The sequence below is a fragment of the Brachyhypopomus gauderio genome, unplaced genomic scaffold, assembly GCF_052324685.1.
Source record: "Brachyhypopomus gauderio isolate BG-103 unplaced genomic scaffold, BGAUD_0.2 sc94, whole genome shotgun sequence".
NCBI classification, from domain to species: Eukaryota; Metazoa; Chordata; class Actinopteri; order Gymnotiformes; family Hypopomidae; genus Brachyhypopomus; species Brachyhypopomus gauderio.
In genome coordinates, this window is record NW_027506915.1 from 364,684 (window position 1) to 390,710 (window position 26,027).

General features: G+C 45.2%; 65 non-coding genes across 65 annotated transcripts; 42 read left to right on the top strand and 23 right to left on the bottom strand.

Annotated features, from left to right (window-relative positions):
• Positions 1–228: 228 nt before the first annotated feature.
• trnak-uuu (transfer RNA lysine (anticodon UUU)) lies at positions 229–301 on the top strand. Its single transcript has one exon. It is a non-coding gene; the product is annotated as a tRNA-Lys (tRNA).
• A 472-nt stretch (positions 302–773) lies between these two features.
• Positions 774–860, top strand: trnay-gua (transfer RNA tyrosine (anticodon GUA)). The gene is given in 2 exon segments: positions 774–810; positions 825–860. It is a non-coding gene; the product is annotated as a tRNA-Tyr (tRNA).
• Positions 861–1,198: 338 nt separating this feature from the next.
• On the top strand, positions 1,199–1,271 carry trnak-uuu (transfer RNA lysine (anticodon UUU)). Its single transcript has one exon. It is a non-coding gene; the product is annotated as a tRNA-Lys (tRNA).
• Positions 1,272–1,846: 575 nt separating this feature from the next.
• trnae-cuc (transfer RNA glutamic acid (anticodon CUC)) lies at positions 1,847–1,918 on the bottom strand. The gene has a single exon. It is a non-coding gene; the product is annotated as a tRNA-Glu (tRNA).
• Positions 1,919–2,122: 204 nt separating this feature from the next.
• Positions 2,123–2,195, top strand: trnak-uuu (transfer RNA lysine (anticodon UUU)). Its single transcript has one exon. It is a non-coding gene; the product is annotated as a tRNA-Lys (tRNA).
• Positions 2,196–2,667: 472 nt separating this feature from the next.
• On the top strand, positions 2,668–2,754 carry trnay-gua (transfer RNA tyrosine (anticodon GUA)). Its single transcript is given in 2 exon segments — positions 2,668–2,704; positions 2,719–2,754. It is a non-coding gene; the product is annotated as a tRNA-Tyr (tRNA).
• A 63-nt stretch (positions 2,755–2,817) lies between these two features.
• trnae-cuc (transfer RNA glutamic acid (anticodon CUC)) lies at positions 2,818–2,889 on the bottom strand. Its single transcript has one exon. It is a non-coding gene; the product is annotated as a tRNA-Glu (tRNA).
• A 748-nt stretch (positions 2,890–3,637) lies between these two features.
• trnay-gua (transfer RNA tyrosine (anticodon GUA)) lies at positions 3,638–3,724 on the top strand. Its single transcript is given in 2 exon segments — positions 3,638–3,674; positions 3,689–3,724. It is a non-coding gene; the product is annotated as a tRNA-Tyr (tRNA).
• A 63-nt stretch (positions 3,725–3,787) lies between these two features.
• Positions 3,788–3,859, bottom strand: trnae-cuc (transfer RNA glutamic acid (anticodon CUC)). Its single transcript has one exon. It is a non-coding gene; the product is annotated as a tRNA-Glu (tRNA).
• A 748-nt stretch (positions 3,860–4,607) lies between these two features.
• On the top strand, positions 4,608–4,694 carry trnay-gua (transfer RNA tyrosine (anticodon GUA)). The gene is given in 2 exon segments: positions 4,608–4,644; positions 4,659–4,694. It is a non-coding gene; the product is annotated as a tRNA-Tyr (tRNA).
• A 63-nt stretch (positions 4,695–4,757) lies between these two features.
• Positions 4,758–4,829, bottom strand: trnae-cuc (transfer RNA glutamic acid (anticodon CUC)). Its single transcript has one exon. It is a non-coding gene; the product is annotated as a tRNA-Glu (tRNA).
• A 748-nt stretch (positions 4,830–5,577) lies between these two features.
• On the top strand, positions 5,578–5,664 carry trnay-gua (transfer RNA tyrosine (anticodon GUA)). Its single transcript is given in 2 exon segments — positions 5,578–5,614; positions 5,629–5,664. It is a non-coding gene; the product is annotated as a tRNA-Tyr (tRNA).
• A 63-nt stretch (positions 5,665–5,727) lies between these two features.
• Positions 5,728–5,799, bottom strand: trnae-cuc (transfer RNA glutamic acid (anticodon CUC)). Its single transcript has one exon. It is a non-coding gene; the product is annotated as a tRNA-Glu (tRNA).
• Positions 5,800–6,003: 204 nt separating this feature from the next.
• Positions 6,004–6,076, top strand: trnak-uuu (transfer RNA lysine (anticodon UUU)). The gene has a single exon. It is a non-coding gene; the product is annotated as a tRNA-Lys (tRNA).
• A 472-nt stretch (positions 6,077–6,548) lies between these two features.
• Positions 6,549–6,635, top strand: trnay-gua (transfer RNA tyrosine (anticodon GUA)). The gene is given in 2 exon segments: positions 6,549–6,585; positions 6,600–6,635. It is a non-coding gene; the product is annotated as a tRNA-Tyr (tRNA).
• A 63-nt stretch (positions 6,636–6,698) lies between these two features.
• trnae-cuc (transfer RNA glutamic acid (anticodon CUC)) lies at positions 6,699–6,770 on the bottom strand. Its single transcript has one exon. It is a non-coding gene; the product is annotated as a tRNA-Glu (tRNA).
• A 204-nt stretch (positions 6,771–6,974) lies between these two features.
• Positions 6,975–7,047, top strand: trnak-uuu (transfer RNA lysine (anticodon UUU)). Its single transcript has one exon. It is a non-coding gene; the product is annotated as a tRNA-Lys (tRNA).
• A 473-nt stretch (positions 7,048–7,520) lies between these two features.
• trnay-gua (transfer RNA tyrosine (anticodon GUA)) lies at positions 7,521–7,607 on the top strand. Its single transcript is given in 2 exon segments — positions 7,521–7,557; positions 7,572–7,607. It is a non-coding gene; the product is annotated as a tRNA-Tyr (tRNA).
• Positions 7,608–7,670: 63 nt separating this feature from the next.
• On the bottom strand, positions 7,671–7,742 carry trnae-cuc (transfer RNA glutamic acid (anticodon CUC)). The gene has a single exon. It is a non-coding gene; the product is annotated as a tRNA-Glu (tRNA).
• Positions 7,743–8,490: 748 nt separating this feature from the next.
• trnay-gua (transfer RNA tyrosine (anticodon GUA)) lies at positions 8,491–8,577 on the top strand. Its single transcript is given in 2 exon segments — positions 8,491–8,527; positions 8,542–8,577. It is a non-coding gene; the product is annotated as a tRNA-Tyr (tRNA).
• Positions 8,578–8,640: 63 nt separating this feature from the next.
• Positions 8,641–8,712, bottom strand: trnae-cuc (transfer RNA glutamic acid (anticodon CUC)). Its single transcript has one exon. It is a non-coding gene; the product is annotated as a tRNA-Glu (tRNA).
• Positions 8,713–8,916: 204 nt separating this feature from the next.
• On the top strand, positions 8,917–8,989 carry trnak-uuu (transfer RNA lysine (anticodon UUU)). The gene has a single exon. It is a non-coding gene; the product is annotated as a tRNA-Lys (tRNA).
• A 472-nt stretch (positions 8,990–9,461) lies between these two features.
• trnay-gua (transfer RNA tyrosine (anticodon GUA)) lies at positions 9,462–9,548 on the top strand. Its single transcript is given in 2 exon segments — positions 9,462–9,498; positions 9,513–9,548. It is a non-coding gene; the product is annotated as a tRNA-Tyr (tRNA).
• A 63-nt stretch (positions 9,549–9,611) lies between these two features.
• On the bottom strand, positions 9,612–9,683 carry trnae-cuc (transfer RNA glutamic acid (anticodon CUC)). The gene has a single exon. It is a non-coding gene; the product is annotated as a tRNA-Glu (tRNA).
• A 204-nt stretch (positions 9,684–9,887) lies between these two features.
• On the top strand, positions 9,888–9,960 carry trnak-uuu (transfer RNA lysine (anticodon UUU)). The gene has a single exon. It is a non-coding gene; the product is annotated as a tRNA-Lys (tRNA).
• A 473-nt stretch (positions 9,961–10,433) lies between these two features.
• Positions 10,434–10,520, top strand: trnay-gua (transfer RNA tyrosine (anticodon GUA)). The gene is given in 2 exon segments: positions 10,434–10,470; positions 10,485–10,520. It is a non-coding gene; the product is annotated as a tRNA-Tyr (tRNA).
• A 63-nt stretch (positions 10,521–10,583) lies between these two features.
• trnae-cuc (transfer RNA glutamic acid (anticodon CUC)) lies at positions 10,584–10,655 on the bottom strand. Its single transcript has one exon. It is a non-coding gene; the product is annotated as a tRNA-Glu (tRNA).
• A 204-nt stretch (positions 10,656–10,859) lies between these two features.
• On the top strand, positions 10,860–10,932 carry trnak-uuu (transfer RNA lysine (anticodon UUU)). The gene has a single exon. It is a non-coding gene; the product is annotated as a tRNA-Lys (tRNA).
• A 472-nt stretch (positions 10,933–11,404) lies between these two features.
• On the top strand, positions 11,405–11,491 carry trnay-gua (transfer RNA tyrosine (anticodon GUA)). The gene is given in 2 exon segments: positions 11,405–11,441; positions 11,456–11,491. It is a non-coding gene; the product is annotated as a tRNA-Tyr (tRNA).
• Positions 11,492–11,554: 63 nt separating this feature from the next.
• On the bottom strand, positions 11,555–11,626 carry trnae-cuc (transfer RNA glutamic acid (anticodon CUC)). The gene has a single exon. It is a non-coding gene; the product is annotated as a tRNA-Glu (tRNA).
• A 204-nt stretch (positions 11,627–11,830) lies between these two features.
• Positions 11,831–11,903, top strand: trnak-uuu (transfer RNA lysine (anticodon UUU)). The gene has a single exon. It is a non-coding gene; the product is annotated as a tRNA-Lys (tRNA).
• Positions 11,904–12,376: 473 nt separating this feature from the next.
• On the top strand, positions 12,377–12,463 carry trnay-gua (transfer RNA tyrosine (anticodon GUA)). The gene is given in 2 exon segments: positions 12,377–12,413; positions 12,428–12,463. It is a non-coding gene; the product is annotated as a tRNA-Tyr (tRNA).
• A 63-nt stretch (positions 12,464–12,526) lies between these two features.
• Positions 12,527–12,598, bottom strand: trnae-cuc (transfer RNA glutamic acid (anticodon CUC)). The gene has a single exon. It is a non-coding gene; the product is annotated as a tRNA-Glu (tRNA).
• A 204-nt stretch (positions 12,599–12,802) lies between these two features.
• Positions 12,803–12,875, top strand: trnak-uuu (transfer RNA lysine (anticodon UUU)). Its single transcript has one exon. It is a non-coding gene; the product is annotated as a tRNA-Lys (tRNA).
• A 473-nt stretch (positions 12,876–13,348) lies between these two features.
• Positions 13,349–13,435, top strand: trnay-gua (transfer RNA tyrosine (anticodon GUA)). Its single transcript is given in 2 exon segments — positions 13,349–13,385; positions 13,400–13,435. It is a non-coding gene; the product is annotated as a tRNA-Tyr (tRNA).
• A 63-nt stretch (positions 13,436–13,498) lies between these two features.
• Positions 13,499–13,570, bottom strand: trnae-cuc (transfer RNA glutamic acid (anticodon CUC)). The gene has a single exon. It is a non-coding gene; the product is annotated as a tRNA-Glu (tRNA).
• A 748-nt stretch (positions 13,571–14,318) lies between these two features.
• On the top strand, positions 14,319–14,405 carry trnay-gua (transfer RNA tyrosine (anticodon GUA)). Its single transcript is given in 2 exon segments — positions 14,319–14,355; positions 14,370–14,405. It is a non-coding gene; the product is annotated as a tRNA-Tyr (tRNA).
• Positions 14,406–14,744: 339 nt separating this feature from the next.
• On the top strand, positions 14,745–14,817 carry trnak-uuu (transfer RNA lysine (anticodon UUU)). The gene has a single exon. It is a non-coding gene; the product is annotated as a tRNA-Lys (tRNA).
• A 472-nt stretch (positions 14,818–15,289) lies between these two features.
• Positions 15,290–15,376, top strand: trnay-gua (transfer RNA tyrosine (anticodon GUA)). The gene is given in 2 exon segments: positions 15,290–15,326; positions 15,341–15,376. It is a non-coding gene; the product is annotated as a tRNA-Tyr (tRNA).
• Positions 15,377–15,439: 63 nt separating this feature from the next.
• Positions 15,440–15,511, bottom strand: trnae-cuc (transfer RNA glutamic acid (anticodon CUC)). Its single transcript has one exon. It is a non-coding gene; the product is annotated as a tRNA-Glu (tRNA).
• Positions 15,512–16,261: 750 nt separating this feature from the next.
• On the top strand, positions 16,262–16,348 carry trnay-gua (transfer RNA tyrosine (anticodon GUA)). The gene is given in 2 exon segments: positions 16,262–16,298; positions 16,313–16,348. It is a non-coding gene; the product is annotated as a tRNA-Tyr (tRNA).
• Positions 16,349–16,411: 63 nt separating this feature from the next.
• On the bottom strand, positions 16,412–16,483 carry trnae-cuc (transfer RNA glutamic acid (anticodon CUC)). The gene has a single exon. It is a non-coding gene; the product is annotated as a tRNA-Glu (tRNA).
• Positions 16,484–17,231: 748 nt separating this feature from the next.
• Positions 17,232–17,318, top strand: trnay-gua (transfer RNA tyrosine (anticodon GUA)). Its single transcript is given in 2 exon segments — positions 17,232–17,268; positions 17,283–17,318. It is a non-coding gene; the product is annotated as a tRNA-Tyr (tRNA).
• A 63-nt stretch (positions 17,319–17,381) lies between these two features.
• Positions 17,382–17,453, bottom strand: trnae-cuc (transfer RNA glutamic acid (anticodon CUC)). The gene has a single exon. It is a non-coding gene; the product is annotated as a tRNA-Glu (tRNA).
• A 204-nt stretch (positions 17,454–17,657) lies between these two features.
• trnak-uuu (transfer RNA lysine (anticodon UUU)) lies at positions 17,658–17,730 on the top strand. The gene has a single exon. It is a non-coding gene; the product is annotated as a tRNA-Lys (tRNA).
• A 472-nt stretch (positions 17,731–18,202) lies between these two features.
• On the top strand, positions 18,203–18,289 carry trnay-gua (transfer RNA tyrosine (anticodon GUA)). Its single transcript is given in 2 exon segments — positions 18,203–18,239; positions 18,254–18,289. It is a non-coding gene; the product is annotated as a tRNA-Tyr (tRNA).
• Positions 18,290–18,352: 63 nt separating this feature from the next.
• On the bottom strand, positions 18,353–18,424 carry trnae-cuc (transfer RNA glutamic acid (anticodon CUC)). Its single transcript has one exon. It is a non-coding gene; the product is annotated as a tRNA-Glu (tRNA).
• Positions 18,425–18,628: 204 nt separating this feature from the next.
• On the top strand, positions 18,629–18,701 carry trnak-uuu (transfer RNA lysine (anticodon UUU)). Its single transcript has one exon. It is a non-coding gene; the product is annotated as a tRNA-Lys (tRNA).
• Positions 18,702–19,174: 473 nt separating this feature from the next.
• On the top strand, positions 19,175–19,261 carry trnay-gua (transfer RNA tyrosine (anticodon GUA)). Its single transcript is given in 2 exon segments — positions 19,175–19,211; positions 19,226–19,261. It is a non-coding gene; the product is annotated as a tRNA-Tyr (tRNA).
• A 63-nt stretch (positions 19,262–19,324) lies between these two features.
• Positions 19,325–19,396, bottom strand: trnae-cuc (transfer RNA glutamic acid (anticodon CUC)). Its single transcript has one exon. It is a non-coding gene; the product is annotated as a tRNA-Glu (tRNA).
• A 204-nt stretch (positions 19,397–19,600) lies between these two features.
• trnak-uuu (transfer RNA lysine (anticodon UUU)) lies at positions 19,601–19,673 on the top strand. Its single transcript has one exon. It is a non-coding gene; the product is annotated as a tRNA-Lys (tRNA).
• Positions 19,674–20,145: 472 nt separating this feature from the next.
• On the top strand, positions 20,146–20,232 carry trnay-gua (transfer RNA tyrosine (anticodon GUA)). Its single transcript is given in 2 exon segments — positions 20,146–20,182; positions 20,197–20,232. It is a non-coding gene; the product is annotated as a tRNA-Tyr (tRNA).
• Positions 20,233–20,295: 63 nt separating this feature from the next.
• trnae-cuc (transfer RNA glutamic acid (anticodon CUC)) lies at positions 20,296–20,367 on the bottom strand. Its single transcript has one exon. It is a non-coding gene; the product is annotated as a tRNA-Glu (tRNA).
• A 204-nt stretch (positions 20,368–20,571) lies between these two features.
• On the top strand, positions 20,572–20,644 carry trnak-uuu (transfer RNA lysine (anticodon UUU)). Its single transcript has one exon. It is a non-coding gene; the product is annotated as a tRNA-Lys (tRNA).
• Positions 20,645–21,117: 473 nt separating this feature from the next.
• trnay-gua (transfer RNA tyrosine (anticodon GUA)) lies at positions 21,118–21,204 on the top strand. Its single transcript is given in 2 exon segments — positions 21,118–21,154; positions 21,169–21,204. It is a non-coding gene; the product is annotated as a tRNA-Tyr (tRNA).
• Positions 21,205–21,267: 63 nt separating this feature from the next.
• Positions 21,268–21,339, bottom strand: trnae-cuc (transfer RNA glutamic acid (anticodon CUC)). Its single transcript has one exon. It is a non-coding gene; the product is annotated as a tRNA-Glu (tRNA).
• Positions 21,340–21,543: 204 nt separating this feature from the next.
• Positions 21,544–21,616, top strand: trnak-uuu (transfer RNA lysine (anticodon UUU)). Its single transcript has one exon. It is a non-coding gene; the product is annotated as a tRNA-Lys (tRNA).
• A 473-nt stretch (positions 21,617–22,089) lies between these two features.
• Positions 22,090–22,176, top strand: trnay-gua (transfer RNA tyrosine (anticodon GUA)). The gene is given in 2 exon segments: positions 22,090–22,126; positions 22,141–22,176. It is a non-coding gene; the product is annotated as a tRNA-Tyr (tRNA).
• Positions 22,177–22,239: 63 nt separating this feature from the next.
• Positions 22,240–22,311, bottom strand: trnae-cuc (transfer RNA glutamic acid (anticodon CUC)). Its single transcript has one exon. It is a non-coding gene; the product is annotated as a tRNA-Glu (tRNA).
• A 748-nt stretch (positions 22,312–23,059) lies between these two features.
• Positions 23,060–23,146, top strand: trnay-gua (transfer RNA tyrosine (anticodon GUA)). Its single transcript is given in 2 exon segments — positions 23,060–23,096; positions 23,111–23,146. It is a non-coding gene; the product is annotated as a tRNA-Tyr (tRNA).
• A 339-nt stretch (positions 23,147–23,485) lies between these two features.
• On the top strand, positions 23,486–23,558 carry trnak-uuu (transfer RNA lysine (anticodon UUU)). Its single transcript has one exon. It is a non-coding gene; the product is annotated as a tRNA-Lys (tRNA).
• A 472-nt stretch (positions 23,559–24,030) lies between these two features.
• On the top strand, positions 24,031–24,117 carry trnay-gua (transfer RNA tyrosine (anticodon GUA)). The gene is given in 2 exon segments: positions 24,031–24,067; positions 24,082–24,117. It is a non-coding gene; the product is annotated as a tRNA-Tyr (tRNA).
• A 63-nt stretch (positions 24,118–24,180) lies between these two features.
• Positions 24,181–24,252, bottom strand: trnae-cuc (transfer RNA glutamic acid (anticodon CUC)). The gene has a single exon. It is a non-coding gene; the product is annotated as a tRNA-Glu (tRNA).
• A 750-nt stretch (positions 24,253–25,002) lies between these two features.
• trnay-gua (transfer RNA tyrosine (anticodon GUA)) lies at positions 25,003–25,089 on the top strand. Its single transcript is given in 2 exon segments — positions 25,003–25,039; positions 25,054–25,089. It is a non-coding gene; the product is annotated as a tRNA-Tyr (tRNA).
• A 63-nt stretch (positions 25,090–25,152) lies between these two features.
• trnae-cuc (transfer RNA glutamic acid (anticodon CUC)) lies at positions 25,153–25,224 on the bottom strand. The gene has a single exon. It is a non-coding gene; the product is annotated as a tRNA-Glu (tRNA).
• Positions 25,225–26,027: the final 803 nt, after the last annotated feature.

Below are 26,027 nucleotides of genomic sequence, written 5' to 3' on the forward strand. Positions count from 1 at the left end.
TCCTAGCCACTAGACCATCAGGGACAGCGATGTTATGCTAATGGATGAAGGCCTTTACATGAGTTCTGGCTGGCTGTTATTCATGAGTGAAGAAAGACCAGAATGTGGGTTATTCGTGACCACACCAGAACATGTGGACCTTTTTGTGTCAAGACTGTCAAATGCTTCCCATGTCAGAGGTCAAGAATATCTGGACATGTTCTGAATCACAGAGCAAGGCTAAACGTAGCCTGGATAGCTCAGTCGGTAGAGCATCAGACTTTTAATCTGAGGGTCCAGGGTTCAAGTCCCTGTTCAGGCGTTGAACTTTACATGACCGTCAGCTCTTGAGCACCGTTCACTCATCGTCAGGCAGGCTTTTGGATTAAGCTGAACTTCCAGCTTTACGTCTGCCTACCTGTGACTTCCTTGTCATTAATTATTTTGTCTATGTCCTTGTTAATGATGACAAAAAAAACACCAATTAAAGCCACTCAGCCTTTCCTTTCTCTCTCTCTCTATGTGACATCACAATAGATTTTCTCAAAAAGCAATTCAAATTGTTCTAACCATTGGTGGGACCAACCCGTGGCCTTTTACCATCCACGTGTCCAAAATGCAGTACGCATGCCAATGTTGTTAACAGACATACGTGTTGGTAGCTCTACATGTCCAACTGGTACAGTGTGAGGTTTCCTCTTTGGTGGACCTTAAAGAGTTGAAAAAGCCACAACCGAACTGGTATCTTTGTCAACGTCCTTGTTTCTGGATCTATGCTGCATGTGCGTCAGAATCCTTCGGTAGCTCAGATGGTAGAGCGGAGGACTGTAGAGGTTAAAGCAGCAATCCTTAGGCCACCGGTTCAAATCCGGTTCGAAGGAAGCTTCTTTTTTTCCAGGATATTACTGCCTTTAATGTCATGATGAGCAAAAAGTTTTCTGTTTTCCCTGACCGGGAATCGAACCCGGGCCGCGGCGGTGAGAGCGCCGAATACTAGCCACTAGACCATCAGGGACAGCGATGGAATGCTAATGAATGAAGGCTTTTACATGAGTTCTGGCTGGCCGTTATTCATGAGTGAAGAAAGACCAGAATGTGGGTTATTCGTGACCACACCAGAACATGTAGACCTTTTTGTGTCAAGACTGTCAAATGCTTCCCATGTCAGAGGTCAAGAATATCTGGACATGTTCTGAATCACAGAGCAAGGTTAAACGTAGCCTGGATAGCTCAGTCGGTAGAGCATCAGACTTTTAATCTGAGGGTCCAGGGTTCAAGTCCCTGTTCAGGCGTTGAACTTTACATGACCGTCAGCTCTTGAGCACCGTTCACTCATCGTCAGGCAGGCTTTTGGATTAAGCTGAACTTCCAGCTTTACGTCTGCCTACCTGTGACTTCCTTGTCATTAATTATTTTGTCTATGTCCTTGTTAATGATGACAAAAAAACACCAATTAAAGCCACTCAGCCTTTCCTTTCTCTCTCTCTCTATGTGACATCACAATAGATTTTCTCAAAAAGCAATTCAAATTGTTCCAAAATGCAGTACGCATGCCAATGTTGTTAACAGACATACGTGTTGGTAGCTCTACATGTCCAACTGGTACAGTGTGAGGTTTCCTCTTTGGTGGACCTTAAAGAGTTGAAAAAGCCACAACCGAACTGGTATCTTTGTCAACGTCCTTGTTTCTGGATCTATGCTGCATGTGTGTCAGAATCCTTTGGTAGCTCAGATGGTAGAGCGGAGGACTGTAGAGGTCAAAGCAGCAATCCTTAGGCCACCGGTTCAAATCCGGTTCGAAGGAAGCTTCTTTTTTTTCCAGGATATTACTGCCTTTAATGTCATGATGAGCAAAAAGTTTTCTGTTTTCCCTGACCGGGAATCGAACCCGGGCCGCGGCGGTGAGAGCGCCGAATCCTAGCCACTAGACCATCAGGGACAGCGATGTTATGCTAATGGATGAAGGCCTTTACATGAGTTCTGGCTGGCCGTTATTCATGAGTGAAGAAAGACCAGAATGTGGGTTATTCGTGACCACACCAGAACATGTGGACCTTTTTGTGTCAAGACTGTCAAATGCTTCCCATGTCAGAGGTCAAGAATATCTGGACATGTTCTGAATCACAGAGCAAGGCTAAACGTAGCCTGGATAGCTCAGTCGGTAGAGCATCAGACTTTTAATCTGAGGGTCCAGGGTTCAAGTCCCTGTTCAGGTGTTGAACTTTACATGACCGTCAGCTCTTGAGCACCGTTCAGTCATCGTCAGGCAGGCTTTTGGATTAAGCTGAACTTCCAGCTTTACGTCTGCCTACATGTGACTTCCTTGTCATTAATTATTTTGTCTATGTCCTTGTTAATGATGACAAAAAAAACAACAATTAAAGCCACTCAGCCTTTCCTTTCTCTCTCTCTCTATGTGACATCACAATAGATTTTCTCAAAAAGCAATTCAAATTGTTCTAACCATTGGTGGGACCAACCCGTGGCCTTTTACCATCCACGTGTCCAAAATGCAGTACGCATGCCAATGTTGTTAACAGACATACGTGTTGGTAGCTCTACATGTCCAACTGGTACAGTGTGAGGTTTCCTCTTTGGTGGACCCTAAAGAGTTGAAAAAGCCACAACCGAACTGGTATCTTTGTCAACATCCTTGTTTCTGGATCTATGCTGCATGTGCGTCAGAATCCTTCGGTAGCTCAGATGGTAGAGCGGAGGACTGTAGAGGTTAAAGCAGCAATCCTTAGGCCACCGGTTCAAATCCGGTTCGAAGGAAGCTTCTTTTTTTTCCAGGATATTACTGCCTTTAATGTCATGATGAGCAAAAAGTTTTCTGTTTTCCCTGACCGGGAATCGAACCCGGGCCGCGGCGGTGAGAGCGCCGAATCCTAGCCACTAGACCATCAGGGACAGCGATGTTATGCTAATGAATGAAGGCTTTTACATGAGTTCTGGCTGGCCGTTATTCATGAGTGAAGAAAGACCAGAATGTGGGTTATTCGTGACCACACCAGAACATGTGGACCTTTTTGTGTCAAGACTGTCAAATGCTTCCCATGTCAGAGGTCAAGAATATCTGGACATGTTCTGAATCACAGAGCAAGACTAAACGTAGCCTGGATAGCTCAGTCGGTAGAGCATCAGACTTTTAATCTGAGGGTCCAGCGTTCAAGTCCCTGTTCAGGCGTTGAACTTTACATGACCGTCAGCTCTTGAGCACCGTTCACTCATCGTCAGGCAGGCTTTTGGATTAAGCTGAACTTCCAGCTTTACGTCTGCCTACCTGTGACTTCCTTGTCATTAATTATTTTGTCTATGTCCTTGTTAATGATGACAAAAAAACACCAATTAAAGCCACTCAGCCTTTCCTTTCTCTCTCTCTCTATGTGACATCACAATAGATTTTCTCAAAAAGCAATTCAAATTGTTCTAACCATTGGTGGGACCAACCCGTGGCCTTTTACCATCCACGTGTCCAAAATGCAGTACGCATGCCAATGTTGGTAACAGACATACGTGTTGGTAGCTCTACATGTCCAACTGGTACAGTGTGAGGTTTCCTCTTTGGTGGACCCTAAAGAGTTGAAAAAGCCACAACCGAACTGGTATCTTTGTCAACATCCTTGTTTCTGGATCTATGCTGCATGTGCGTCAGAATCCTTCGGTAGCTCAGATGGTAGAGCGGAGGACTGTAGAGGTTAAAGCAGCAATCCTTAGGCCACCGGTTCAAATCCGGTTCGAAGGAAGCTTCTTTTTTTTCCAGGATATTACTGCCTTTAATGTCATGATGAGCAAAAAGTTTTCTGTTTTCCCTGACCGGGAATCGAACCCGGGCCGCGGCGGTGAGAGCGCCGAATCCTAGCCACTAGACCATCAGGGACAGCGATGTTATGCTAATGAATGAAGGCTTTTACATGAGTTCTGGCTGGCCGTTATTCATGAGTGAAGAAAGACCAGAATGTGGGTTATTCGTGACCACACCAGAACATGTGGACCTTTTTGTGTCAAGACTGTCAAATGCTTCCCATGTCAGAGGTCAAGAATATCTGGACATGTTCTGAATCACAGAGCAAGCCTAAACGTAGCCTGGATAGCTCAGTCGGTAGAGCATCAGACTTTTAATCTGAGGGTCCAGCGTTCAAGTCCCTGTTCAGGCGTTGAACTTTACATGACCGTCAGCTCTTGAGCACCGTTCACTCATCGTCAGGCAGGCTTTTGGATTAAGCTGAACTTCCAGCTTTACGTCTGCCTACCTGTGACTTCCTTGTCATTAATTATTTTGTCTATGTCCTTGTTAATGATGACAAAAAAACACCAATTAAAGCCACTCAGCCTTTCCTTTCTCTCTCTCTCTATGTGACATCACAATAGATTTTCTCAAAAAGCAATTCAAATTGTTCTAACCATTGGTGGGACCAACCCGTGGCCTTTTACCATCCACGTGTCCAAAATGCAGTACGCATGCCAATGTTGTTAACAGACATACGTGTTGGTAGCTCTACATGTCCAACTGGTACAGTGTGAGGTTTCCTCTTTGGTGGACCCTAAAGAGTTGAAAAAGCCACAACCGAACTGGTATCTTTGTCAACATCCTTGTTTCTGGATCTATGCTGCATGTGCGTCAGAATCCTTCGGTAGCTCAGATGGTAGAGCGGAGGACTGTAGAGGTTAAAGCAGCAATCCTTAGGCCACCGGTTCAAATCCGGTTCGAAGGAAGCTTCTTTTTTTTCCAGGATATTACTGCCTTTAATGTCATGATGAGCAAAAAGTTTTCTGTTTTCCCTGACCGGGAATCGAACCCGGGCCGCGGCGGTGAGAGCGCCGAATCCTAGCCACTAGACCATCAGGGACAGCGATGTTATGCTAATGGATGAAGGCCTTTACATGAGTTCTGGCTGGCAGTTATTCATGAGTGAAGAAAGACCAGAATGTGGGTTATTCGTGACCACACCAGAACATGTGGACCTTTTTGTGTCAAGACTGTCAAATGCTTCCCATGTCAGAGGTCAAGAATATCTGGACATGTTCTGAATCACAGAGCAAAGCTAAACGTAGCCTGGATAGCTCAGTCGGTAGAGCATCAGACTTTTAATCTGAGGGTCCAGCGTTCAAGTCCCTGTTCAGGCGTTGAACTTTACATGACCGTCAGCTCTTGAGCACCGTTCAGTCATCGTCAGGCAGGCTTTTGGATTAAGCTGAACTTCCAGCTTTACGTCTGCCTACATGTGACTTCCTTGTCATTAATTATTTTGTCTATGTCCTTGTTAATGATGACAAAAAAACAACAATTAAAGCCACTCAGCTTTTCCTTTCTCTCTCTCTCTATGTGACATCACAATAGATTTTCTCAAAAAGCAATTCAAATTGTTCTAACCATTGGTGGGACCAACCCGTGGCCTTTTACCATCCACGTGTCCAAAATGCAGTACGCATGCCAATGTTGTTAACAGACATACGTGTTGGTAGCTCTACATGTCCAACTGGTACAGTGTGAGGTTTCCTCTTTGGTGGACCCTAAAGAGTTGAAAAAGCCACAACCGAACTGGTATCTTTGTCAACATCCTTGTTTCTGGATCTATGCTGCATGTGCGTCAGAATCCTTCGGTAGCTCAGATGGTAGAGCGGAGGACTGTAGAGGTTAAAGCAGCAATCCTTAGGCCACCGGTTCAAATCCGGTTCGAAGGAAGCTTCTTTTTTTTCCAGGATATTACTGCCTTTAATGTCATGATGAGCAAAAAGTTTTCTGTTTTCCCTGACCGGGAATCGAACCCGGGCCGCGGCGGTGAGAGCGCCGAATCCTAGCCACTAGACCATCAGGGACAGCGATGTTATGCTAATGGATGAAGGCCTTTACATGAGTTCTGGCTGGCAGTTATTCATGAGTGAAGAAAGACCAGAATGTGGGTTATTCGTGACCACACCAGAACATGTGGACCTTTTTGTGTCAAGACTGTCAAATGCTTCCCATGTCAGAGGTCAAGAATATCTGGACATGTTCTGAATCACAGAGCAAGGCTAAACGTAGCCTGGATAGCTCAGTCGGTAGAGCATCAGACTTTTAATCTGAGGGTCCAGGGTTCAAGTCCCTGTTCAGGCGTTGAACTTTACATGACCGTCAGCTCTTGAGCACCGTTCACTCATCGTCAGGCAGGCTTTTGGATTAAGCTGAACTTCCAGCTTTACGTCTGCCTACCTGTGACTTCCTTGTCATTAATTATTTTGTCTATGTCCTTGTTAATGATGACAAAAAAAACAACAATTAAAGCCACTCAGCCTTTCCTTTCTCTCTCTCTCTATGTGACATCACAATAGATTTTCTCAAAAAGCAATTCAAATTGTTCTAACCATTGGTGGGACCAACCCGTGGCCTTTTACCATCCATGTGTCCAAAATGCAGTACGCATGCCAATGTTGTTAACAGACATACGTGTTGGTAGCTCTACATGTCCAACTGGTACAGTGTGAGGTTTCCTCTTTGGTGGACCTTAAAGAGTTGAAAAAGCCACAACCGAACTGGTATCTTTGTCAACGTCCTTGTTTCTGGATCTATGCTGCATGTGCGTCAGAATCCTTCGGTAGCTCAGATGGTAGAGCGGAGGACTGTAGAGGTTAAAGCAGCAATCCTTAGGCCACCGGTTCAAATCCGGTTCGAAGGAAGCTTCTTTTTTTTCCAGGATATTACTGCCTTTAATGTCATGATGAGCAAAAAGTTTTCTGTTTTCCCTGACCGGGAATCGAACCCGGGCCGCGGCGGTGAGAGCGCCGAATCCTAGCCACTAGACCATCAGGGACAGCGATGTTATGCTAATGGATGAAGGCCTTTACATGAGTTCTGGCTGGCCGTTATTCATGAGTGAAGAAAGACCAGAATGTGGGTTATTCGTGACCACACCAGAACATGTGGACCTTTTTGTGTCAAGACTGTCAAATGCTTCCCATGTCAGAGGTCAAGAATATCTGGACATGTTCTGAATCACAGAGCAAGGCTAAACGTAGCCTGGATAGCTCAGTCGGTAGAGCATCAGACTTTTAATCTGAGGGTCCAGGGTTCAAGTCCCTGTTCAGGTGTTGAACTTTACATGACCGTCAGCTCTTGAGCACCGTTCACTCATCGTCAGGCAGGCTTTTGGATTAAGCTGAACTTCCAGCTTTACGTCTGCCTACCTGTGACTTCCTTGTCATTAATTCTTTTGTCTATGTCCTTGTTAATGATGACAAAAAAAAACACCAATTAAAGCCACTCAGCCTTTCCTTTCTCTCTCTCTCTATGTGACATCACAATAGATTTTCTCAAAAAGCAATTCAAATTGTTCTAACCATTGGTGGGACCAACCCGTGGCCTTTTACCATCCACGTGTCCAAAATGCAGTACGCATGCCAATGTTGTTAACAGACATACGTGTTGGTAGCTCTACATGTCCAACTGGTACAGTGTGAGGTTTCCTCTTTGGTGGACCTTAAAGAGTTGAAAAAGCCACAACCGAACTGGTATCTTTGTCAACGTCCTTGTTTCTGGATCTATGCTGCATGTGCGTCAGAATCCTTCGGTAGCTCAGATGGTAGAGCGGAGGACTGTAGAGGTTAAAGCAGCAATCCTTAGGCCACCGGTTCAAATCCGGTTCGAAGGAAGCTTCTTTTTTTTCCAGGATATTACTGCCTTTAATGTCATGATGAGCAAAAAGTTTTCTGTTTTCCCTGACCGGGAATCGAACCCGGGCCGCGGCGGTGAGAGCGCCGAATCCTAGCCACTAGACCATCAGGGACAGCGATGTTATGCTAATGGATGAAGGCCTTTACATGAGTTCTGGCTGGCCGTTATTCATGAGTGAAGAAAGACCAGAATGTGGGTTATTCGTGACCACACCAGAACATGTGGACCTTTTTGTGTCAAGACTGTCAAATGCTTCCCATGTCAGAGGTCAAGAATATCTGGACATGTTCTGAATCACAGAGCAAAGCTAAACGTAGCCTGGATAGCTCAGTCGGTAGAGCATCAGACTTTTAATCTGAGGGTCCAGCGTTCAAGTCCCTGTTCAGGCGTTGAACTTTACATGACCGTCAGCTCTTGAGCACCGTTCAGTCATCGTCAGGCAGGCTTTTGGATTAAGCTGAACTTCCAGCTTTACGTCTGCCTACATGTGACTTCCTTGTCATTAATTATTTTGTCTATGTCCTTGTTAATGATGACAAAAAAACAACAATTAAAGCCACTCAGCTTTTCCTTTCTCTCTCTCTCTATGTGACAACACAATAGATTTTCTCAAAAAGCAATTCAAATTGTTCTAACCATTGGTGGGACCAACTCGTGGCCTTTTACCATCCACGTGTCCAAAATGCAGTACGCATGCCAATGTTGTTAACAGACATACGTGTTGGTAGCTCTACATGTCCAACTGGTACAGTGTGAGGTTTCCTCTTTGGTGGACCCTAAAGAGTTGAAAAAGCCACAACCGAACTGGTATCTTTGTCAACATCCTTGTTTCTGGATCTATGCTGCATGTGCGTCAGAATCCTTCGGTAGCTCAGATGGTAGAGCGGAGGACTGTAGAGGTTAAAGCAGCAATCCTTAGGCCACCGGTTCAAATCCGGTTCGAAGGAAGCTTCTTTTTTTTCCAGGATATTACTGCCTTTAATGTCATGATGAGCAAAAAGTTTTCTGTTTTCCCTGACCGGGAATCGAACCCGGGCCGCGGCGGTGAGAGCGCCGAATCCTAGCCACTAGACCATCAGGGACAGCGATGTTATGCTAATGGATGAAGGCCTTTACATGAGTTCTGGCTGGCAGTTATTCATGAGTGAAGAAAGACCAGAATGTGGGTTATTCGTGACCACACCAGAACATGTGGACCTTTTTGTGTCAAGACTGTCAAATGCTTCCCATGTCAGAGGTCAAGAATATCTGGACATGTTCTGAATCACAGAGCAAGGCTAAACGTAGCCTGGATAGCTCAGTCGGTAGAGCATCAGACTTTTAATCTGAGGGTCCAGGGTTCAAGTCCCTGTTCAGGCGTTGAACTTTACATGACCGTCAGCTCTTGAGCACCGTTCACTCATCGTCAGGCAGGCTTTTGGATTAAGCTGAACTTCCAGCTTTACGTCTGCCTACCTGTGACTTCCTTGTCATTAATTATTTTGTCTATGTCCTTGTTAATGATGACAAAAAAAACAACAATTAAAGCCACTCAGCCTTTCCTTTCTCTCTCTCTCTATGTGACATCACAATAGATTTTCTCAAAAAGCAATTCAAATTGTTCTAACCATTGGTGGGACCAACCCGTGGCCTTTTACCATCCATGTGTCCAAAATGCAGTACGCATGCCAATGTTGTTAACAGACATACGTGTTGGTAGCTCTACATGTCCAACTGGTACAGTGTGAGGTTTCCTCTTTGGTGGACCTTAAAGAGTTGAAAAAGCCACAACCGAACTGGTATCTTTGTCAACGTCCTTGTTTCTGGATCTATGCTGCATGTGCGTCAGAATCCTTCGGTAGCTCAGATGGTAGAGCGGAGGACTGTAGAGGTTAAAGCAGCAATCCTTAGGCCACCGGTTCAAATCCGGTTCGAAGGAAGCTTCTTTTTTTTCCAGGATATTACTGCCTTTAATGTCATGATGAGCAAAAAGTTTTCTGTTTTCCCTGACCGGGAATCGAACCCGGGCCGCGGCGGTGAGAGCGCCGAATCCTAGCCACTAGACCATCAGGGACAGCGATGTTATGCTAATGGATGAAGGCCTTTACATGAGTTCTGGCTGGCCGTTATTCATGAGTGAAGAAAGACCAGAATGTGGGTTATTCGTGACCACACCAGAACATGTGGACCTTTTTGTGTCAAGACTGTCAAATGCTTCCCATGTCAGAGGTCAAGAATATCTGGACATGTTCTGAATCACAGAGCAAGGCTAAACGTAGCCTGGATAGCTCAGTCGGTAGAGCATCAGACTTTTAATCTGAGGGTCCAGGGTTCAAGTCCCTGTTCAGGTGTTGAACTTTACATGACCGTCAGCTCTTGAGCACCGTTCACTCATCGTCAGGCAGGCTTTTGGATTAAGCTGAACTTCCAGCTTTACGTCTGCCTACCTGTGACTTCCTTGTCATTAATTCTTTTGTCTATGTCCTTGTTAATGATGACAAAAAAAAACACCAATTAAAGCCACTCAGCCTTTCCTTTCTCTCTCTCTCTATGTGACATCACAATAGATTTTCTCAAAAAGCAATTCAAATTGTTCTAACCATTGGTGGGACCAACCCGTGGCCTTTTACCATCCACGTGTCCAAAATGCAGTACGCATGCCAATGTTGTTAACAGACATACGTGTTGGTAGCTCTACATGTCCAACTGGTACAGTGTGAGGTTTCCTCTTTGGTGGACCTTAAAGAGTTGAAAAAGCCACAACCGAACTGGTATCTTTGTCAACGTCCTTGTTTCTGGATCTATGCTGCATGTGCGTCAGAATCCTTCGGTAGCTCAGATGGTAGAGCGGAGGACTGTAGAGGTTAAAGCAGCAATCCTTAGGCCACCGGTTCAAATCCGGTTCGAAGGAAGCTTCTTTTTTTTCCAGGATATTACTGCCTTTAATGTCATGATGAGCAAAAAGTTTTCTGTTTTCCCTGACCGGGAATCGAACCCGGGCCGCGGCGGTGAGAGCGCCGAATCCTAGCCACTAGACCATCAGGGACAGCGATGTTATGCTAATGGATGAAGGCCTTTACATGAGTTCTGGCTGGCCGTTATTCATGAGTGAAGAAAGACCAGAATGTGGGTTATTCGTGACCACACCAGAACATGTGGACCTTTTTGTGTCAAGACTGTCAAATGCTTCCCATGTCAGAGGTCAAGAATATCTGGACATGTTCTGAATCACAGAGCAAGGCTAAACGTAGCCTGGATAGCTCAGTTGGTAGAGCATCAGACTTTTAATCTGAGTGTCCAGGGTTCAAGTCCCTGTTCAGGCATTGAACTTTACATGACCGTCAGCTCTTGAGCACCGTTCACTCATCGTCAGGCAGGCTTTTGGATTAAGCTGAACTTCCAGCTTTACGTCTGCCTACCTGTGACTTCCTTGTCATTAATTATTTTGTCTATGTCCTTGTTAATGATGACAAAAAAAACAACAATTAAAGCCACTCAGCCTTTCCTTTCTCTCTCTCTCTATGTGACATCACAATAGATTTTCTCAAAAAGCAATTCAAATTGTTCTAACCATTGGTGGGACCAACCCGTGGCCTTTTACCATCCACGTGTCCAAAATGCAGTACGCATGCCAATGTTGTTAACAGACATACGTGTTGGTAGCTCTACATGTCCAACTGGTACAGTGTGAGGTTTCCTCTTTGGTGGACCTTAAAGAGTTGAAAAAGCCACAACCAAACTGGTATCTTTGTCAACGTCCTTGTTTCTGGATCTATGCTGCATGTGAGTCAGAATCCTTCGGTAGCTCAGATGGTAGAGCGGAGGACTGTAGAGGTTAAAGCAGCAATCCTTAGGCCACCGGTTCAAATCCGGTTCGAAGGAAGCTTCTTTTTTTTCCAGGATATTACTGCCTTTAATGTCATGATGAGCAAAAAGTTTTCTGTTTTCCCTGACCGGGAATCGAACCCGGGCCGCGGCGGTGAGAGCGCCGAATCCTAGCCACTAGACCATCAGGGACAGCGATGTTATGCTAATGGATGAAGGCCTTTACATGAGTTCTGGCTGGCCGTTATTCATGAGTGAAGAAAGACCAGAATGTGGGTTATTCGTGACCACACCAGAACATGTGGACCTTTTTGTGTCAAGACTGTCAAATGCTTCCCATGTCAGAGGTCAAGAATATCTGGACATGTTCTGAATCACAGAGCAAGGCTAAACGTAGCCTGGATAGCTCAGTCGGTAGAGCATCAGACTTTTAATCTGAGGGTCCAGGGTTCAAGTCCCTGTTCAGGCGTTGAACTTTACATGACCGTCAGCTCTTGAGCACCGTTCACTCATCGTCAGGCAGGCTTTTGGATTAAGCTGAACTTCCAGCTTTACGTCTGCCTACCTGTGACTTCCTTGTCATTAATTCTTTTGTCTATGTCCTTGTTAATGATGACAAAAAAAAACACCAATTAAAGCCACTCAGCCTTTCCTTTCTCTCTCTCTCTATGTGACATCACAATAGATTTTCTCAAAAAGCAATTCAAATTGTTCTAACCATTGGTGGGACCAACCCGTGGCCTTTTACCATCCACGTGTCCAAAATGCAGTACGCATGCCAATGTTGTTAACAGACATACGTGTTGGTAGCTCTACATGTCCAACTGGTACAGTGTGAGGTTTCCTCTTTGGTGGACCTTAAAGAGTTGAAAAAGCCACAACCGAACTGGTATCTTTGTCAACGTCCTTGTTTCTGGATCTATGCTGCATGTGCGTCAGAATCCTTCGGTAGCTCAGATGGTAGAGCGGAGGACTGTAGAGGTTAAAGCAGCAATCCTTAGGCCACCGGTTCAAATCCGGTTCGAAGGAAGCTTCTTTTTTTTCCAGGATATTACTGCCTTTAATGTCATGATGAGCAAAAAGTTTTCTGTTTTCCCTGACCGGGAATCGAACCCGGGCCGCGGCGGTGAGAGCGCCGAATCCTAGCCACTAGACCATCAGGGACAGCGATGTTATGCTAATGGATGAAGGCCTTTACATGAGTTCTGGCTGGCCGTTATTCATGAGTGAAGAAAGACCAGAATGTGGGTTATTCGTGACCACACCAGAACATGTGGACCTTTTTGTGTCAAGACTGTCAAATGCTTCCCATGTCAGAGGTCAAGAATATCTGGACATGTTCTGAATCACAGAGCAAGGCTAAACGTAGCCTGGATAGCTCAGTCGGTAGAGCATCAGACTTTTAATCTGAGGGTCCAGGGTTCAAGTCCCTGTTCAGGTGTTGAACTTTACATGACCGTCAGCTCTTGAGCACCGTTCACTCATCGTCAGGCAGGCTTTTGGATTAAGCTGAACTTCCAGCTTTACGTCTGCCTACCTGTGACTTCCTTGTCATTAATTCTTTTGTCTATGTCCTTGTTAATGATGACAAAAAAAAACACCAATTAAAGCCACTCAGCCTTTCCTTTCTCTCTCTCTCTATGTGACATCACAATAGATTTTCTCAAAAAGCAATTCAAATTGTTCTAACCATTGGTGGGACCAACCCGTGGCCTTTTACCATCCACGTGTCCAAAATGCAGTACGCATGCCAATGTTGTTAACAGACATACGTGTTGGTAGCTCTACATGTCCAACTGGTACAGTGTGAGGTTTCCTCTTTGGTGGACCTTAAAGAGTTGAAAAAGCCACAACCGAACTGGTATCTTTGTCAACGTCCTTGTTTCTGGATCTATGCTGCATGTGCGTCAGAATCCTTCGGTAGCTCAGATGGTAGAGCGGAGGACTGTAGAGGTTAAAGCAGCAATCCTTAGGCCACCGGTTCAAATCCGGTTCGAAGGAAGCTTCTTTTTTTTCCAGGATATTACTGCCTTTAATGTCATGATGAGCAAAAAGTTTTCTGTTTTCCCTGACCGGGAATCGAACCCGGGCCGCGGCGGTGAGAGCGCCGAATCCTAGCCACTAGACCATCAGGGACAGCAATGTTATGCTAATGGATGAAGGCCTTTACATGAGTTCTGGCTGGCCGTTATTCATGAGTGAAGAAAGACCAGAATGTGGGTTATTCGTGACCACACCAGAACATGTGGACCTTTTTGTGTCAAGACTGTCAAATGCTTCCCATGTCAGAGGTCAAGAATATCTGGACATGTTCTGAATCACAGAGCAAGGCTAAACGTAGCCTGGATAGCTCAGTTGGTAGAGCATCTGACTTTTAATCTGAGTGTCCAGGGTTCAAGTCCCTGTTCAGGCATTGAACTTTACATGACCGTCAGCTCTTGAGCACCGTTCACTCATCGTCAGGCAGGCTTTTGGATTAAGCTGAACTTCCAGCTTTACGTCTGCCTACCTGTGACTTCCTTGTCATTAATTATTTTGTCTATGTCCTTGTTAATGATGACAAAAAAACACCAATTAAAGCCACTCAGCCTTTCCTTTCTCTCTCTCTCTATGTGACATCACAATAGATTTTCTCAAAAAGCAATTCAAATTGTTCTAACCATTGGTGGGACCAACCCGTGGCCTTTTACCATCCACGTGTCCAAAATGCAGTACGCATGCCAATGTTGTTAACAGACATACGTGTTGGTAGCTCTACATGTCCAACTGGTACAGTGTGAGGTTTCCTCTTTGGTGGACCCTAAAGAGTTGAAAAAGCCACAACCGAACTGGTATCTTTGTCAACATCCTTGTTTCTGGATCTATGCTGCATGTGCGTCAGAATCCTTCGGTAGCTCAGATGGTAGAGCGGAGGACTGTAGAGGTTAAAGCAGCAATCCTTAGGCCACCGGTTCAAATCCGGTTCGAAGGAAGCTTCTTTTTTTTCCAGGATATTACTGCCTTTAATGTCATGATGAGCAAAAAGTTTTCTGTTTTCCCTGACCGGGAATCGAACCCGGGCCGCGGTGGTGAGAGCGCCGAATCCTAGCCACTAGACCATCAGGGACAGCGATGTTATGCTAATGGATGAAGGCCTTTACATGAGTTCTGGCTGGCAGTTATTCATGAGTGAAGAAAGACCAGAATGTGGGTTATTCGTGACCACACCAGAACATGTGGACCTTTTTGTGTCAAGACTGTCAAATGCTTCCCATGTCAGAGGTCAAGAATATCTGGACATGTTCTGAATCACAGAGCAAGGCTAAACGTAGCCTGGATAGCTCAGTCGGTAGAGCATCAGACTTTTAATCTGAGGGTCCAGGGTTCAAGTCCCTGTTCAGGCGTTGAACTTTACATGACCGTCAGCTCTTGAGCACCGTTCACTCATCGTCAGGCAGGCTTTTGGATTAAGCTGAACTTCCAGCTTTACGTCTGCCTACCTGTGACTTCCTTGTCATTAATTATTTTGTCTATGTCCTTGTTAATGATGACAAAAAAAACAACAATTAAAGCCACTCAGCCTTTCCTTTCTCTCTCTCTCTATGTGACATCACAATAGATTTTCTCAAAAAGCAATTCAAATTGTTCTAACCATTGGTGGGACCAACCCGTGGCCTTTTACCATCCACGTGTCCAAAATGCAGTACGCATGCCAATGTTGTTAACAGACATACGTGTTGGTAGCTCTACATGTCCAACTGGTACAGTGTGAGGTTTCCTCTTTGGTGGACCTTAAAGAGTTGAAAAAGCCACAACCGAACTGGTATCTTTGTCAACGTCCTTGTTTCTGGATCTATGCTGCATGTGCGTCAGAATCCTTCGGTAGCTCAGATGGTAGAGCGGAGGACTGTAGAGGTTAAAGCAGCAATCCTTAGGCCACCGGTTCAAATCCGGTTCGAAGGAAGCTTCTTTTTTTTCCAGGATATTACTGCCTTTAATGTCATGATGAGCAAAAAGTTTTCTGTTTTCCCTGACCGGGAATCGAACCCGGGCCACGGCGGTGAGAGCGCCGAATCCTAGCCACTAGACCATCAGGGACAGCGATGTTATGCTAATGGATGAAGGCCTTTACATGAGTTCTGGCTGGCCGTTATTCATGAGTGAAGAAAGACCAGAATGTGGGTTATTCGTGACCACACCAGAACATGTGGACCTTTTTGTGTCAAGACTGTCAAATGCTTCCCATGTCAGAGGTCAAGAATATCTGGACATGTTCTGAATCACAGAGCAAGGCTAAACGTATCCTGGATAGCTCAGTCGGTAGAGCATCAGACTTTTAATCTGAGGGTCCAGGGTTCAAGTCCCTGTTCAGGTGTTGAACTTTACATGACCGTCAGCTCTTGAGCACCGTTCACTCATCGTCAGGCAGGCTTTTGGATTAAGCTGAACTTCCAGCTTTACGTCTGCCTACCTGTGACTTCCTTGTCATTAATTCTTTTGTCTATGTCCTTGTTAATGATGACAAAAAAAAACACCAATTAAAGCCACTCAGCCTTTCCTTTCTCTCTCTCTCTATGTGACATCACAATAGATTTTCTCAAAAAGCAATTCAAATTGTTCTAACCATTGGTGGGACCAACCCGTGGCCTTTTACCATCCACGTGTCCAAAATGCAGTACGCATGCCAATGTTGTTAACAGACATACGTGTTGGTAGCTCTACATGTCCAACTGGTACAGTGTGAGGTTTCCTCTTTGGTGGACCTTAAAGAGTTGAAAAAGCCACAACCGAACTGGTATCTTTGTCAACGTCCTTGTTTCTGGATCTATGCTGCATGTGCGTCAGAATCCTTCGGTAGCTCAGATGGTAGAGCGGAGGACTGTAGAGGTTAAAGCAGCAATCCTTAGGCCACCGGTTCAAATCCGGTTCGAAGGAAGCTTCTTTTTTTTCCAGGATATTACTGCCTTTAATGTCATGATGAGCAAAAAGTTTTCTGTTTTCCCTGACCGGGAATCGAACCCGGGCCGCGGCGGTGAGAGCGCCGAATCCTAGCCACTAGACCATCAGGGACAGCGATGTTATGCTAATGGATGAAGGCCTTTACATGAGTTCTGGCTGGCCGTTATTCATGAGTGAAGAAAGACCAGAATGTGGGTTATTCGTGACCACACCAGAACATGTGGACCTTTTTGTGTCAAGACTGTCAAATGCTTCCCATGTCAGAGGTCAAGAATATCTGGACATGTTCTGAATCACAGAGCAAAGCTAAACGTAGCCTGGATAGCTCAGTCGGTAGAGCATCAGACTTTTAATCTGAGGGTCCAGCGTTCAAGTCCCTGTTCAGGCGTTGAACTTTACATGACCGTCAGCTCTTGAGCACCGTTCAGTCATCGTCAGGCAGGCTTTTGGATTAAGCTGAACTTCCAGCTTTACGTCTGCCTACATGTGACTTCCTTGTCATTAATTATTTTGTCTATGTCCTTGTTAATGATGACAAAAAAACAACAATTAAAGCCACTCAGCTTTTCCTTTCTCTCTCTCTCTATGTGACATCACAATAGATTTTCTCAAAAAGCAATTCAAATTGTTCTAACCATTGGTGGGACCAACCCGTGGCCTTTTACCATCCACGTGTCCAAAATGCAGTACGCATGCCAATGTTGTTAACAGACATACGTGTTGGTAGCTCTACATGTCCAACTGGTACAGTGTGAGGTTTCCTCTTTGGTGGACCCTAAAGAGTTGAAAAAGCCACAACCGAACTGGTATCTTTGTCAACATCCTTGTTTCTGGATCTATGCTGCATGTGCGTCAGAATCCTTCGGTAGCTCAGATGGTAGAGCGGAGGACTGTAGAGGTTAAAGCAGCAATCCTTAGGCCACCGGTTCAAATCCGGTTCGAAGGAAGCTTCTTTTTTTTCCAGGATATTACTGCCTTTAATGTCATGATGAGCAAAAAGTTTTCTGTTTTCCCTGACCGGGAATCGAACCCGGGCCGCAGCGGTGAGAGCGCCGAATCCTAGCCACTAGACCATCAGGGACAGCGATGTTATGCTAATGGATGAAGGCCTTTACATGAGTTCTGGCTGGCAGTTATTCATGAGTGAAGAAAGACCAGAATGTGGGTTATTCGTGACCACACCAGAACATGTGGACCTTTTTGTGTCAAGACTGTCAAATGCTTCCCATGTCAGAGGTCAAGAATATCTGGACATGTTCTGAATCACAGAGCAAGGCTAAACGTAGCCTGGATAGCTCAGTCGGTAGAGCATCAGACTTTTAATCTGAGGGTCCAGGGTTCAAGTCCCTGTTCAGGCGTTGAACTTTACATGACCGTCAGCTCTTGAGCACCGTTCACTCATCGTCAGGCAGGCTTTTGGATTAAGCTGAACTTCCAGCTTTACGTCTGCCTACCTGTGACTTCCTTGTCATTAATTATTTTGTCTATGTCCTTGTTAATGATGACAAAAAAAACAACAATTAAAGCCACTCAGCCTTTCCTTTCTCTCTCTCTCTATGTGACATCACAATAGATTTTCTCAAAAAGCAATTCAAATTGTTCTAACCATTGGTGGGACCAACCCGTGGCCTTTTACCATCCATGTGTCCAAAATGCAGTACGCATGCCAATGTTGTTAACAGACATACGTGTTGGTAGCTCTACATGTCCAACTGGTACAGTGTGAGGTTTCCTCTTTGGTGGACCTTAAAGAGTTGAAAAAGCCACAACCGAACTGGTATCTTTGTCAACGTCCTTGTTTCTGGATCTATGCTGCATGTGCGTCAGAATCCTTCGGTAGCTCAGATGGTAGAGCGGAGGACTGTAGAGGTTAAAGCAGCAATCCTTAGGCCACCGGTTCAAATCCGGTTCGAAGGAAGCTTCTTTTTTTTCCAGGATATTACTGCCTTTAATGTCATGATGAGCAAAAAGTTTTCTGTTTTCCCTGACCGGGAATCGAACCCGGGCCGCGGCGGTGAGAGCGCCGAATCCTAGCCACTAGACCATCAGGGACAGCGATGTTATGCTAATGGATGAAGGCCTTTACATGAGTTCTGGCTGGCCGTTATTCATGAGTGAAGAAAGACCAGAATGTGGGTTATTCGTGACCACACCAGAACATGTGGACCTTTTTGTGTCAAGACTGTCAAATGCTTCCCATGTCAGAGGTCAAGAATATCTGGACATGTTCTGAATCACAGAGCAAGGCTAAACGTAGCCTGGATAGCTCAGTCGGTAGAGCATCAGACTTTTAATCTGAGGGTCCAGGGTTCAAGTCCCTGTTCAGGTGTTGAACTTTACATGACCGTCAGCTCTTGAGCACCGTTCACTCATCGTCAGGCAGGCTTTTGGATTAAGCTGAACTTCCAGCTTTACGTCTGCCTACCTGTGACTTCCTTGTCATTAATTCTTTTGTCTATGTCCTTGTTAATGATGACAAAAAAAAACACCAATTAAAGCCACTCAGCCTTTCCTTTCTCTCTCTCTCTATGTGACATCACAATAGATTTTCTCAAAAAGCAATTCAAATTGTTCTAACCATTGGTGGGACCAACCCGTGGCCTTTTACCATCCACGTGTCCAAAATGCAGTACGCATGCCAATGTTGTTAACAGACATACGTGTTGGTAGCTCTACATGTCCAACTGGTACAGTGTGAGGTTTCCTCTTTGGTGGACCTTAAAGAGTTGAAAAAGCCACAACCGAACTGGTATCTTTGTCAACGTCCTTGTTTCTGGATCTATGCTGCATGTGCGTCAGAATCCTTCGGTAGCTCAGATGGTAGAGCGGAGGACTGTAGAGGTTAAAGCAGCAATCCTTAGGCCACCGGTTCAAATCCGGTTCGAAGGAAGCTTCTTTTTTTTCCAGGATATTACTGCCTTTAATGTCATGATGAGCAAAAAGTTTTCTGTTTTCCCTGACCGGGAATCGAACCCGGGCCGCGGCGGTGAGAGCGCCGAATCCTAGCCACTAGACCATCAGGGACAGCGATGTTATGCTAATGGATGAAGGCCTTTACATGAGTTCTGGCTGGCCGTTATTCATGAGTGAAGAAAGACCAGAATGTGGGTTATTCGTGACCACACCAGAACATGTGGACCTTTTTGTGTCAAGACTGTCAAATGCTTCCCATGTCAGAGGTCAAGAATATCTGGACATGTTCTGAATCACAGAGCAAGGCTAAACGTAGCCTGGATAGCTCAGTTGGTAGAGCATCAGACTTTTAATCTGAGTGTCCAGGGTTCAAGTCCCTGTTCAGGCATTGAACTTTACATGACCGTCAGCTCTTGAGCACCGTTCACTCATCGTCAGGCAGGCTTTTGGATTAAGCTGAACTTCCAGCTTTACGTCTGCCTACCTGTGACTTCCTTGTCATTAATTATTTTGTCTATGTCCTTGTTAATGATGACAAAAAAAACAACAATTAAAGCCACTCAGCCTTTCCTTTCTCTCTCTCTCTATGTGACATCACAATAGATTTTCTCAAAAAGCAATTCAAATTGTTCTAACCATTGGTGGGACCAACCCGTGGCCTTTTACCATCCACGTGTCCAAAATGCAGTACGCATGCCAATGTTGTTAACAGACATACGTGTTGGTAGCTCTACATGTCCAACTGGTACAGTGTGAGGTTTCCTCTTTGGTGGACCTTAAAGAGTTGAAAAAGCCACAACCAAACTGGTATCTTTGTCAACGTCCTTGTTTCTGGATCTATGCTGCATGTGAGTCAGAATCCTTCGGTAGCTCAGATGGTAGAGCGGAGGACTGTAGAGGTTAAAGCAGCAATCCTTAGGCCACCGGTTCAAATCCGGTTCGAAGGAAGCTTCTTTTTTTTCCAGGATATTACTGCCTTTAATGTCATGATGAGCAAAAAGTTTTCTGTTTTCCCTGACCGGGAATCGAACCCGGGCCGCGGCGGTGAGAGCGCCGAATCCTAGCCACTAGACCATCAGGGACAGCGATGTTATGCTAATGGATGAAGGCCTTTACATGAGTTCTGGCTGGCCGTTATTCATGAGTGAAGAAAGACCAGAATGTGGGTTATTCGTGACCACACCAGAACATGTGGACCTTTTTGTGTCAAGACTGTCAAATGCTTCCCATGTCAGAGGTCAAGAATATCTGGACATGTTCTGAATCACAGAGCAAGGCTAAACGTAGCCTGGATAGCTCAGTCGGTAGAGCATCAGACTTTTAATCTGAGGGTCCAGGGTTCAAGTCCCTGTTCAGGCGTTGAACTTTACATGACCGTCAGCTCTTGAGCACCGTTCACTCATCGTCAGGCAGGCTTTTGGATTAAGCTGAACTTCCAGCTTTACGTCTGCCTACCTGTGACTTCCTTGTCATTAATTCTTTTGTCTATGTCCTTGTTAATGATGACAAAAAAAAACACCAATTAAAGCCACTCAGCCTTTCCTTTCTCTCTCTCTCTATGTGACATCACAATAGATTTTCTCAAAAAGCAATTCAAATTGTTCTAACCATTGGTGGGACCAACCCGTGGCCTTTTACCATCCACGTGTCCAAAATGCAGTACGCATGCCAATGTTGTTAACAGACATACGTGTTGGTAGCTCTACATGTCCAACTGGTACAGTGTGAGGTTTCCTCTTTGGTGGACCTTAAAGAGTTGAAAAAGCCACAACCGAACTGGTATCTTTGTCAACGTCCTTGTTTCTGGATCTATGCTGCATGTGCGTCAGAATCCTTCGGTAGCTCAGATGGTAGAGCGGAGGACTGTAGAGGTTAAAGCAGCAATCCTTAGGCCACCGGTTCAAATCCGGTTCGAAGGAAGCTTCTTTTTTTTCCAGGATATTACTGCCTTTAATGTCATGATGAGCAAAAAGTTTTCTGTTTTCCCTGACCGGGAATCGAACCCGGGCCGCGGCGGTGAGAGCACCGAATCCTAGCCACTAGACCATCAGGGACAGCGATGTTATGCTAATGGATGAAGGCCTTTACATGAGTTCTGGCTGGCCGTTATTCATGAGTGAAGAAAGACCAGAATGTGGGTTATTCGTGACCACACCAGAACATGTGGACCTTTTTGTGTCAAGACTGTCAAATGCTTCCCATGTCAGAGGTCAAGAATATCTGGACATGTTCTGAATCACAGAGCAAGGCTAAACGTAGCCTGGATAGCTCAGTCGGTAGAGCATCAGACTTTTAATCTGAGGGTCCAGGGTTCAAGTCCCTGTTCAGGTGTTGAACTTTACATGACCGTCAGCTCTTGAGCACCGTTCACTCATCGTCAGGCAGGCTTTTGGATTAAGCTGAACTTCCAGCTTTACGTCTGCCTACCTGTGACTTCCTTGTCATTAATTCTTTTGTCTATGTCCTTGTTAATGATGACAAAAAAAAACACCAATTAAAGCCACTCAGCCTTTCCTTTCTCTCTCTCTCTATGTGACATCACAATAGATTTTCTCAAAAAGCAATTCAAATTGTTCTAACCATTGGTGGGACCAACCCGTGGCCTTTTACCATCCACGTGTCCAAAATGCAGTACGCATGCCAATGTTGTTAACAGACATACGTGTTGGTAGCTCTACATGTCCAACTGGTACAGTGTGAGGTTTCCTCTTTGGTGGACCTTAAAGAGTTGAAAAAGCCACAACCGAACTGGTATCTTTGTCAACGTCCTTGTTTCTGGATCTATGCTGCATGTGCGTCAGAATCCTTCGGTAGCTCAGATGGTAGAGCGGAGGACTGTAGAGGTTAAAGCAGCAATCCTTAGGCCACCGGTTCAAATCCGGTTCGAAGGAAGCTTCTTTTTTTTCCAGGATATTACTGCCTTTAATGTCATGATGAGCAAAAAGTTTTCTGTTTTCCCTGACCGGGAATCGAACCCGGGCCGCGGCGGTGAGAGCGCCGAATCCTAGCCACTAGACCATCAGGGACAGCAATGTTATGCTAATGGATGAAGGCCTTTACATGAGTTCTGGCTGGCCGTTATTCATGAGTGAAGAAAGACCAGAATGTGGGTTATTCGTGACCACACCAGAACATGTGGACCTTTTTGTGTCAAGACTGTCAAATGCTTCCCATGTCAGAGGTCAAGAATATCTGGACATGTTCTGAATCACAGAGCAAGGCTAAACGTAGCCTGGATAGCTCAGTTGGTAGAGCATCTGACTTTTAATCTGAGTGTCCAGGGTTCAAGTCCCTGTTCAGGCATTGAACTTTACATGACCGTCAGCTCTTGAGCACCGTTCACTCATCGTCAGGCAGGCTTTTGGATTAAGCTGAACTTCCAGCTTTACGTCTGCCTACCTGTGACTTCCTTGTCATTAATTATTTTGTCTATGTCCTTGTTAATGATGACAAAAAAACACCAATTAAAGCCACTCAGCCTTTCCTTTCTCTCTCTCTCTATGTGACATCACAATAGATTTTCTCAAAAAGCAATTCAAATTGTTCTAACCATTGGTGGGACCAACCCGTGGCCTTTTACCATCCACGTGTCCAAAATGCAGTACGCATGCCAATGTTGTTAACAGACATACGTGTTGGTAGCTCTACATGTCCAACTGGTACAGTGTGAGGTTTCCTCTTTGGTGGACCCTAAAGAGTTGAAAAAGCCACAACCGAACTGGTATCTTTGTCAACATCCTTGTTTCTGGATCTATGCTGCATGTGCGTCAGAATCCTTCGGTAGCTCAGATGGTAGAGCGGAGGACTGTAGAGGTTAAAGCAGCAATCCTTAGGCCACCGGTTCAAATCCGGTTCGAAGGAAGCTTCTTTTTTTTCCAGGATATTACTGCCTTTAATGTCATGATGAGCAAAAAGTTTTCTGTTTTCCCTGACCGGGAATCGAACCCGGGCCGCGGTGGTGAGAGCGCCGAATCCTAGCCACTAGACCATCAGGGACAGCGATGTTATGCTAATGGATGAAGGCCTTTACATGAGTTCTGGCTGGCAGTTATTCATGAGTGAAGAAAGACCAGAATGTGGGTTATTCGTGACCACACCAGAACATGTGGACCTTTTTGTGTCAAGACTGTCAAATGCTTCCCATGTCAGAGGTCAAGAATATCTGGACATGTTCTGAATCACAGAGCAAGGCTAAACGTAGCCTGGATAGCTCAGTCGGTAGAGCATCAGACTTTTAATCTGAGGGTCCAGGGTTCAAGTCCCTGTTCAGGCGTTGAACTTTACATGACCGTCAGCTCTTGAGCACCGTTCACTCATCGTCAGGCAGGCTTTTGGATTAAGCTGAACTTCCAGCTTTACGTCTGCCTACCTGTGACTTCCTTGTCATTAATTATTTTGTCTATGTCCTTGTTAATGATGACAAAAAAAACAACAATTAAAGCCACTCAGCCTTTCCTTTCTCTCTCTCTCTATGTGACATCACAATAGATTTTCTCAAAAAGCAATTCAAATTGTTCTAACCATTGGTGGGACCAACCCGTGGCCTTTTACCATCCACGTGTCCAAAATGCAGTACGCATGCCAATGTTGTTAACAGACATACGTGTTGGTAGCTCTACATGTCCAACTGGTACAGTGTGAGGTTTCCTCTTTGGTGGACCTTAAAGAGTTGAAAAAGCCACAACCGAACTGGTATCTTTGTCAACGTCCTTGTTTCTGGATCTATGCTGCATGTGCGTCAGAATCCTTCGGTAGCTCAGATGGTAGAGCGGAGGACTGTAGAGGTTAAAGCAGCAATCCTTAGGCCACCGGTTCAAATCCGGTTCGAAGGAAGCTTCTTTTTTTTCCAGGATATTACTGCCTTTAATGTCATGATGAGCAAAAAGTTTTCTGTTTTCCCTGACCGGGAATCGAACCCGGGCCACGGCGGTGAGAGCGCCGAATCCTAGCCACTAGACCATCAGGGACAGCGATGTTATGCTAATGGATGAAGGCCTTTACATGAGTTCTGGCTGGCCGTTATTCATGAGTGAAGAAAGACCAGAATGTGGGTTATTCGTGACCACACCAGAACATGTGGACCTTTTTGTGTCAAGACTGTCAAATGCTTCCCATGTCAGAGGTCAAGAATATCTGGACATGTTCTGAATCACAGAGCAAGGCTAAACGTATCCTGGATAGCTCAGTCGGTAGAGCATCAGACTTTTAATCTGAGGGTCCAGGGTTCAAGTCCCTGTTCAGGTGTTGAACTTTACATGACCGTCAGCTCTTGAGCACCGTTCACTCATCGTCAGGCAGGCTTTTGGATTAAGCTGAACTTCCAGCTTTACGTCTGCCTACCTGTGACTTCCTTGTCATTAATTCTTTTGTCTATGTCCTTGTTAATGATGACAAAAAAAAACACCAATTAAAGCCACTCAGCCTTTCCTTTCTCTCTCTCTCTATGTGACATCACAATAGATTTTCTCAAAAAGCAATTCAAATTGTTCTAACCATTGGTGGGACCAACCCGTGGCCTTTTACCATCCACGTGTCCAAAATGCAGTACGCATGCCAATGTTGTTAACAGACATACGTGTTGGTAGCTCTACATGTCCAACTGGTACAGTGTGAGGTTTCCTCTTTGGTGGACCTTAAAGAGTTGAAAAAGCCACAACCGAACTGGTATCTTTGTCAACGTCCTTGTTTCTGGATCTATGCTGCATGTGCGTCAGAATCCTTCGGTAGCTCAGATGGTAGAGCGGAGGACTGTAGAGGTTAAAGCAGCAATCCTTAGGCCACCGGTTCAAATCCGGTTCGAAGGAAGCTTCTTTTTTTTCCAGGATATTACTGCCTTTAATGTCATGATGAGCAAAAAGTTTTCTGTTTTCCCTGACCGGGAATCGAACCCGGGCCGCGGCGGTGAGAGCGCCGAATCCTAGCCACTAGACCATCAGGGACAGCGATGTTATGCTAATGGATGAAGGCCTTTACATGAGTTCTGGCTGGCCGTTATTCATGAGTGAAGAAAGACCAGAATGTGGGTTATTCGTGACCACACCAGAACATGTGGACCTTTTTGTGTCAAGACTGTCAAATGCTTCCCATGTCAGAGGTCAAGAATATCTGGACATGTTCTGAATCACAGAGCAAAGCTAAACGTAGCCTGGATAGCTCAGTCGGTAGAGCATCAGACTTTTAATCTGAGGGTCCAGCGTTCAAGTCCCTGTTCAGGCGTTGAACTTTACATGACCGTCAGCTCTTGAGCACCGTTCAGTCATCGTCAGGCAGGCTTTTGGATTAAGCTGAACTTCCAGCTTTACGTCTGCCTACATGTGACTTCCTTGTCATTAATTATTTTGTCTATGTCCTTGTTAATGATGACAAAAAAACAACAATTAAAGCCACTCAGCTTTTCCTTTCTCTCTCTCTCTATGTGACATCACAATAGATTTTCTCAAAAAGCAATTCAAATTGTTCTAACCATTGGTGGGACCAACCCGTGGCCTTTTACCATCCACGTGTCCAAAATGCAGTACGCATGCCAATGTTGTTAACAGACATACGTGTTGGTAGCTCTACATGTCCAACTGGTACAGTGTGAGGTTTCCTCTTTGGTGGACCCTAAAGAGTTGAAAAAGCCACAACCGAACTGGTATCTTTGTCAACATCCTTGTTTCTGGATCTATGCTGCATGTGCGTCAGAATCCTTCGGTAGCTCAGATGGTTGAGCGGAGGACTGTAGAGGTTAAAGCAGCAATCC